General features: G+C 43.2%; 1 long non-coding RNA gene across 1 annotated transcript; it reads left to right on the top strand.

Moving 5' to 3' along the window:
• Positions 1-4,801: 4,801 nt before the first annotated feature.
• On the top strand, positions 4,802-7,025 carry LOC120658749. Its single transcript, XR_005668829.1, has 6 exons — positions 4,802-5,020; positions 5,163-5,377; positions 5,802-5,908; positions 5,988-6,110; positions 6,590-6,740; positions 6,846-7,025. It is a non-coding gene; the product is annotated as an uncharacterized LOC120658749 (long non-coding RNA).
• Positions 7,026-8,316: the final 1,291 nt, after the last annotated feature.

The following is an 8,316-nucleotide window of genomic DNA, read 5'->3' as shown; positions in this document are numbered from 1 at the left end:
GGGAAGATGTGAAGATTTTTACCGCTACAGTACTGTGCGGATGGGTTGAACATCAGCCGTACATTTACCGTCGGACGCTGTAAATTTTTTTGCTATCGTGGCCACGCCGACAGGCCGCCGAGCCGCGGGGGAATCATATATAGAAATGCGAACATGAGGCTGTGCCTTATATAGCAATGACTACTACTGTAAGATTTGGCCATATACCCCACCTTATAAGGAGGCCGAAATGTACTGTGTGTGGTACAGTTATGGAGCTCTTCTCGATCCATGACACAATATATATAGAGTTTGCACATCTATCTCAAAAATGATAATAACAGTGGGTCCCTCCAGCCCAGGCAGAAGCATCAATATTTCAGTACCTCAGCGCTTTATGCCCCGAGCTAAGTGTTGAACAAGGGTCCCAGTATTGGTTCCCTAGTACTTCGCAGTTATTAGCAGTATCTCAACGTTTGATGCCCGAGCTATCGCGAGGTTTGTCCTTGCACGATGCCATTCAATCAACTTCGCAGTTGGCACAATGCCATAACATGTTTTGCCAAATATACAAAATCATTTTTAATGACCCTGTTCGCTGTGCTGGTGCTGGAAGCTGCTGCTATAGTGGTGTGAGAGAAAAACACTGTTGACTGGCTGGAGGCTGCTGCTGGAGTGGTGTGAGAGGAAAACACTGCTGGCTGGCTGGAAGCTGCTGGAGTAGAATAGGATCAATGTATGTAGCCTAAATTATATATGATTATTTTTGCTCTAATAAGATGCCTAAACAAATACTATTTTAAGAGGGCATAACGTTGTCTCACATTGTATGTGAAGATCCTCGAATGCTGGAAGCAAACCTTCTAGTTTAAATATGATCTCATTTACGGGGTTAGTATCAATTGCCTTGGTTAATCAGGCCCAACCCGCTAGCCCACACAGCCCATTTACGTGTGCTGACTGCCTCGAGCGGATAGTCCGGCCTTAGGGGGCGGACTGTCCGCTAGTTCGGACGTCCGAACTTTTTATGACTTCAGATGTCCAAATATTTTTTTTGACTTTGGATGTACAAACTTTTAATTTTATAAGCGTACGGTCCTCCCAAAGCTATGCGGACTGTCCGCCAGATTACCCGTAGTCATGGATCGAAAGAGCGGACGGTCTGGCCCTGTAGGGTGGACCGTCCGCCATATATCTTTTGACCGAGGAGCTATAAATCTTAAGCACTCTGCGCTTGCTGCTTTCGAAGTCGCTCCCTCCCTCTCCAATCACCTCTCTCTCTCCCTTCCTTCCTCCCCTCCTGCGTGGGGCCGGATCCGACGGCGGATTGCGACGCCAAAGCAGCAGCGTGCGGACTGCGGCGGCGCGGGCTCGACAGCACGGATCCAGCGGCAATGGGGCCGGATCCGGGGGCAGCATGGATCCAGTGGCGGCACAAGCTCGGCGGTGCAAATCTGGCGGCGGCAGGGCCGGATCTTGCAGAGGCACGTGCTCGGCGGCTGCGGACCCGGATCCAGCCTCCCCCGACGGCGGCGCGAGCGAGTCACGGCGGCGGGGGACGATGGGCTCGGAGGACCCACGATGGGCTCGGCGGGCTTCTCTCTTTTTTAACTTTCTTATTTGATTCATCAAGTTGGGCACCAAACCGCCTCAGAAAATAGGTCATTTACCGTGACCTTAGTTTCGAGGCGGTTGAGGTAGACCATATGCGTTAATGTCTATTGTAGTAGTGATTCCTGGGAGATGATGTGGTTGTAGAGGGTGACCTTATTGATGTGGGATCATCCGAAGTTTGTTGTGTAGCTAGCTAGCTAGTTGGTACAGGGTACATACAAAATTTGAGCTATACGAAATTCAGAGAAATTCTTAATTGTTTGCCTATCATATCAACTGTCGTTCTTTGTTTTAACATATACATCCTGGCCGGAAGGACCATGGATCACATGAACCCGCCGCTGCAAGGAGCAGGCTGGCTAGCTCCAGAACATGTTTTCCCAATGCCCCTCACTCCCATGCCTGACTGTTCTGAGGTCTTGGTTTGTGTGTTGGGGAATTTGATCACAATGCAAAAACTAATGATGTAACAACAATGTAAAAAAAGTGAGATGCGATCAGGACGCTGTGCCTTATATAGCAATGAATACTACTGTAAGATTTGGCCATATACCCCACCTTATAAGGAGGCCAAAATGTACTGTGTGTGGTGCAGTTATGGAGCTCTTCTCGATCCATGGCTGTGTTTAGATCCGCAAAAAGGTGGTAAAAAGGGTCACATCAGATTTTGTAGCACACTGTAGCACTTTTCGTTTGTTTGTGGTAAATATTATCCTACCATAGGCTAACTAGGCTCAAAAGATTCGTCTCGCAATGTACATCAAAACTATGCAATTAGTTTTTTTATTTACCTACATTTAGTACTCCATTCATGAAGCAAAAGATTTGATGTGATAGGTGAATAGTGAAGTTTGGAGAGAAAGATTTTGCAACTAGACACAGCCCATGACACAATATATAGAGTTTGCACATCTATCTCAAATATAATAATAATAGTGGGTCCCTCCCAGCCCAGACAGAAGCATCAATATTTCAGTATCTCAGCGCTTTATGCCTGAGATATCACGAGGTTTGTCCTTGCGCGATGCCATTCAATCAACTTCGCAGTTGTCACAACGCCATAACATGTTTTGCCAATTATCCAAAATCATTTCTAATGTATGTAGCCTAAATTATACTCCCTCCGATTTTTTTTAAATGACGTTAGGACATCAACCTTTAGCTTATTTGTAGTGTAAAGTTTTGTCTGAAACGTCAAATATTAAGATATGGAGGTAGTATATGATTATTTTTGCTCAAATAAGATGCGTAAACAAATACTATTTTAAGAGGGCATAACGTTGTCTCACATTGTATGTGAAGACTCTCGAATGCTGGAAGCAAACCTTCTTCTACTTTAAATATGATCTCATTTACGGGGTTAGTATCAGTGACAATGTCAAATTGGTGCTAATTCCATTTTCGCCAGGACTAAATGCCGGTGAATTCAAAATCTGCCCAAGTTCACGTGAACTTATTACCAAAATTATTTTTTTAGTCCTGTGACATTTTAAACTCAGCACTGGCATCTCGAACTTGTTTCACCACTTTATATTCGCTTAATGGATACCTCGTTTTTGTGCTTATGTGGCCGTGAAATGATAAATGTCCTTGTTGACCTGTATGACTGAAACGCAGAGAGCTTCACAGATGCCCCTGCAACAAGGGGGAAAATTAAAGGAACTTCAACTGATCTCAGACACTCTTCACTGATGCTTCTCATTCAATTTATAAACATACACCTGTGTTGTTCAATGCAGAAATCGTTCTGTTCTTTTGCAACTTCAGAGGTACGCACAAAGGATTGAACAAGCTTGGCTGGATCAGCAAGCTCGTATATATCCTGTGCTAACTCAACTTTTGAAACTTTAATTTCACTGACAAACACTTCGCGTGGGCGGCATGTGCACTGTGTAGTTCATACCTATGGACTTATCCGAGGTCTTTGTGGCATGTGGAAAACTTTACAAAACAAAAAGCAAGCTGCAACTCTAGGCAATGATGGTTGCAGATGTTCTAAATTTCAGAGGATCGGACTTACTCTAGCTGCATCAGGGCTCGTTGATGAATATTCCAGCATAGTTGTCAGGTTGGCCGAGACAAGTTAGGTTGGAGGAGTGAGTACGCAAACTGCACGTTTGCACACTGCTGGTGCACCACTTGCAGCTGCCGAATTCCTAGATGGCGTTCAGAATAGAGACGCAAGCAAAGTAGCATGTACTTGACCGAACCAAAAAACAAGCATCATCGGTTTCCCCGATGCCATTCATTCCTAAGCATTTGTGTGTGTATGGCATTGTTAGGATACAGGAGTTAAGCTAATTAGTACCGTAGAAGACAGGTTATGCAGACATGTGATGGGTGTTCTCTTGATGCCGCTCATTCGAAATGCATGATGTCACATTGGCATGCGTCACAAGAGTTCTTCAGTTGCCATAGGGTTAAGTGTAGTACTGAAGTGAACCTAAGAGGGTTAAGTATAGTAATTCTGAAGAAGTCTAGGAAGAACACGATCGAGGTTAAGTAGCAAGGAAGTGGCTGCACATCACAAAAGCAAAGAATAATTGAAGCAACTAGTGAGCAAGACATATGGACATAGTTATACACGATATCTCTTACTTACGATTCTTGGACCAAAAGATGGCCGGCCAGCGTGGCCACGTCACCTGTTAAATCTCAGCCTAACATCTAGCATCGAACGGCCAAAAAAACATCCCAAGTTCCCAACGGTCCTAGAGCATTCGCGACGCCGTCTCCACCCTCTCGCTGCTCCCAGCAACGCGGCCAGCCTTGGCCGCGGCCCCTCCGCCTCGCAAGCCACCGCCGCGCGCCTGCCGCTCCGCCTGCCAGCCTCCATCCTTTGCCTTCCTCCTCCAGCTTCGTCTGCCACTGCACCGCACGCCACCCCACTCACCCTCGCCGCCGGCCTGCCGCACTGCCACCACCGCCATGGACGGCCCTCATAGTGAGGTACCCCTTCCAGCCTTTTCTTCCTTCAATTGATCGCACAAATAGAACCACCATTACATCACGATGCTCATGGGCCCGCCAATCGCTCGCGTTCGCAACAGTCCTAGCTAGAACATGCCCATTCCCGCCGCGGGCGCCATGGTCGCGCTGCCCGCACGGCACCTTTAGCATCAGCGAGAAGCAGTCCCAAGCTAGGGTATGCGCAGCCACCCAGGGCACCAGTGACCGCAAGTTGATGCTAGAGGACGACGTGGAACAGTGCGCAACTGAAGTGCTCGACGAAATGTCTTAACTACTTGCTGTTGGTGGTCTTCGCGCATTCCGCCTATTGTGGTGAAGAGTCACCGACCAATGCACTGCTGTTGATGTCCGTGATGCCGCCACTTCACCCTCATGTCAAATCCCCACTATAGCTGACGCAGCCCAACCCGCAGGACCTTGGATGCAGCGGCCTTCATGGACAAAGCCACTGGCTATGGTAAGCCCAGCCAGGCATGCACACTACTACCTGATGCACACATATGCTCATGTGTGTTTACTTATTTACATCCATGCTTATATTTAAGTAGCACACAATTAAATTACTAAGCACATGTTTTCTATTTTTCTCATTTGCGCAGGTTTGCTAACAATAAAGCAGGATAATATTTTGGTGTACCAAAGTTCTTTATGACACAAAATATAACTAAAACATATGTTTGTATTAGCTTCATCTAAAATAATCTAAACCTCGGTTAATCAAGTTAGGATTTCTTACAAATTGTTTTATCAAAAACAGGAAGGTTACAAGATCAAAAGAGCAGGAAATGATCAAGACAAGACAATAGTAACAAAGGTAAACGCTTTGTTTTTTGCTACTATTGCGTGAAAAGCACCAGCTAAGCTCTGTTAGTTTATTTGATAGATATATGATGTGCAAGTTCTGAAGTCTGAATCCCCTTTTTTTATCGCAACAATCATCAGGGATATTCTAACTAAAGTTCAGCAGCTTATCTCTTGTGACTGCTCTACCAGAAATAGAAGGTTGCAGAGACAAATTAATGTTTTCTCCTGAATAGTAATATAGCTTATAGTAGATTTGTATTCATTGGGTGCCTTGATACTGGAACCACTTAATACAGATTTCTGGGATACATTGGGTTCAGTATCAAGTGATCTGGCTTCGAAGCAGCACTCTTTTATTTGGGCACAACATACCTTTTCAACTGGTCTTATAAAATCTGCCTGAAAGTATTCTATTTTCCTTTGCTGTACAACAGGGACCTACCAAAAATTATCATTGGGTGCCTCGATAGTGGAACCACTTAATAAAGATTTCTGGGTTACATTAGGTTCAATATCAAGTGATCTAGCTTCGAAGCAGAAGGTATTGCTGTGAAAGCAACAGGTTATTAATTTCTGCTTGTACCAGGGGATAACTAATAGTTTGACCTCCACATTTATAGGGACTCAGGTGACAAGCAATTGGCAACACAAGCATTTGATCGTGCTCGAAGCATTGATCCCTCATTTGCCTTGCCATGGGCTGGAAATATCTCTACAGTTGCCAGTGGACCTGTGAGTTACAAGTAATTTTTTTCTTCTTCTTCTTCTTCTTTACTGCGCAGGGCATAGTAGGAGTACTGGACTTGCTTTTCTGAAGACAGTTTGTTCAAATTTGTAAACTTGAACAACACTGTACACTAATTAGAACTATAGCCTATTTAATGAAGAAAAGATCAACACCTATATTGTTCTGAAAAAACATTAATGTTCAAGCCCTGATATGGATAATTCACGAGGTTTTGACCATTTGGATATGAGCTGAACTGATGACCTGATGTACTCAAGGATTCCAACTGAAAGTATTACTAGTAGTACCCGAAGCGCTCTAGGATTTGGGTGCAGCGCTTTAGCAGCTTGCTGAGATTGGCATGGAGTGAAAAACTGATGACATGAGCTTGGTTTTGCAATTATAATTTTAAAGCTTCCTCGACCATCATCATTCTAATTTAAGATGTTTTACCATGTTAGTACTAAATTGTTCTGTTTCGGTTTGAATGTTCAGATGGCTGGGAGTCCCGGTGGGTGCAATCTGATTGTAAAAGGAGTGAAGGGAAAGCTGGAAGGTTAAAGCACACGGCCGGAACATACTCTGGAGATTCTGATGCCAAAGATTTATTTTTCATCCCTCGCACATTTGTGTTTCAATTGACTATGTATGTCGATCATTTGATCATAAAACATGATATACTTGCTCAACAGATTAGTTCCAGTAAGTTTATTGATCCATGTGCTTTGTTTTTTTGTGTATACCGTATTAGGAATACAAACAACAATGGATGCTAGGCATTTTCCTATCTCAGCGAAGTTCCCACAATTCAGTAACAAGAACAGGACACTGGTGGTCCAGTACTCCATCAAGTTTGAGCAGGATATCGAGTGCAGTGGTGGATATATTAAGCTTATGTCCGGTTATGTCAACCAGAAAAAATTAGTGGGGACACTCCATATAGGTAAATTTCTTAACGGCTTTTGTCCCATGGAATTTCCCATTCTTTCAAAGACTCGTTGATTCCTATATGCTCGATGTGTGCTTAGCTGTTCAATTGCTGGTGGACGACAAATGCACTCTTAACGTATAATTTAGTTGTGTTTTAGGAGTCATATAGACTTCACAGCTTGCAAACTAATAATCCTATCATTGCTTTTGAATTTAGTGTCTGAATATGAATTGCAGCCTCTATTGTTAGAACTGTGGATTTTGCTGCTGAGGTACAAGATGTGCTTAGAAATCTTAGTGGCAACAGGGAATCAATGAAGGGAATAAAGTCATGGTTTATGCAGAGGGCAGAGGGTGCTGTTTGTGTCGGCTCTGCCTCAAGTTCTTAAGGAAAGAGTATTTGCCTTTAAGGATTCAGAGGGGCAGCTGCACATTATTTTCCTGGTGAATGATATTTTGTTTGAAAGGTATGTTTTGAACTTCTCTTATGGCTATCTTGCAATTGCAGTATCAAATAGGTCTTAGCCTCCATGTTTATTAGAGCATACATAACAGAATCCCAAGCAATATACTGATCTTATTCACATCTAATCTTATTGCCCCTGTTGTAGTAACATATCCATTTTTTAGTGTCAGGCATATTTCGCCCTTTAAATTCATTTACATATCAGTTGTATTCTGTATTTCCTATGAAAGACTATTGTGCTTCGTAAAGGCCAAATTGTTCCTTGGCAGCTAAAATGTGTTTTAAGAAAAAGCGGACAACAATCTAATCCAATCTCTTTTTACAATGCATAAAATCAATTACAGCTAGCGAAAGTACAATGCTTTGTTTGTACTACCAGAGCTCATGTCTATGAACAATATAGGAGCAGCCATTTAGGATTCTATTTTCATTTGCCGATGAAAGTGTTAGGCCGTTAGCTGCCAATTCTTTAAGCACTTAATAGTCCTTGAAATTTTGTGTCCACATAAACATAGTAAGTTCCTGGTGAATTTTTTAGGCGCTTTTTTTTTTAACCATTTTTAGCCCATGTGCAGATGGCCATCTGGTTAAACAGCATAGTAACTGACATCTACATGAAGATTCTAATTCTATCTTTTTTAACATGCACAGAATTTTTTCCGCAAGAAAAATAATTAAGAAAAAACAACCTTTTTGGACTACATGTAGCTAATTTTATCTGATTTGCAATTTTTGCACATACACTGGCCACACGCGGCTTTGCCGCGACCATTTCTAGTATATACTATATAGCCACCAACCCGTGCCAATTATAATGGACTCGTCC

This window comes from Panicum virgatum, chromosome 2N (genome assembly GCF_016808335.1).
Source record: "Panicum virgatum strain AP13 chromosome 2N, P.virgatum_v5, whole genome shotgun sequence".
Taxonomy (NCBI): Eukaryota; Viridiplantae; Streptophyta; class Magnoliopsida; order Poales; family Poaceae; genus Panicum; species Panicum virgatum.
This window is presented reverse-complemented; position numbering and strand designations above follow the sequence as displayed.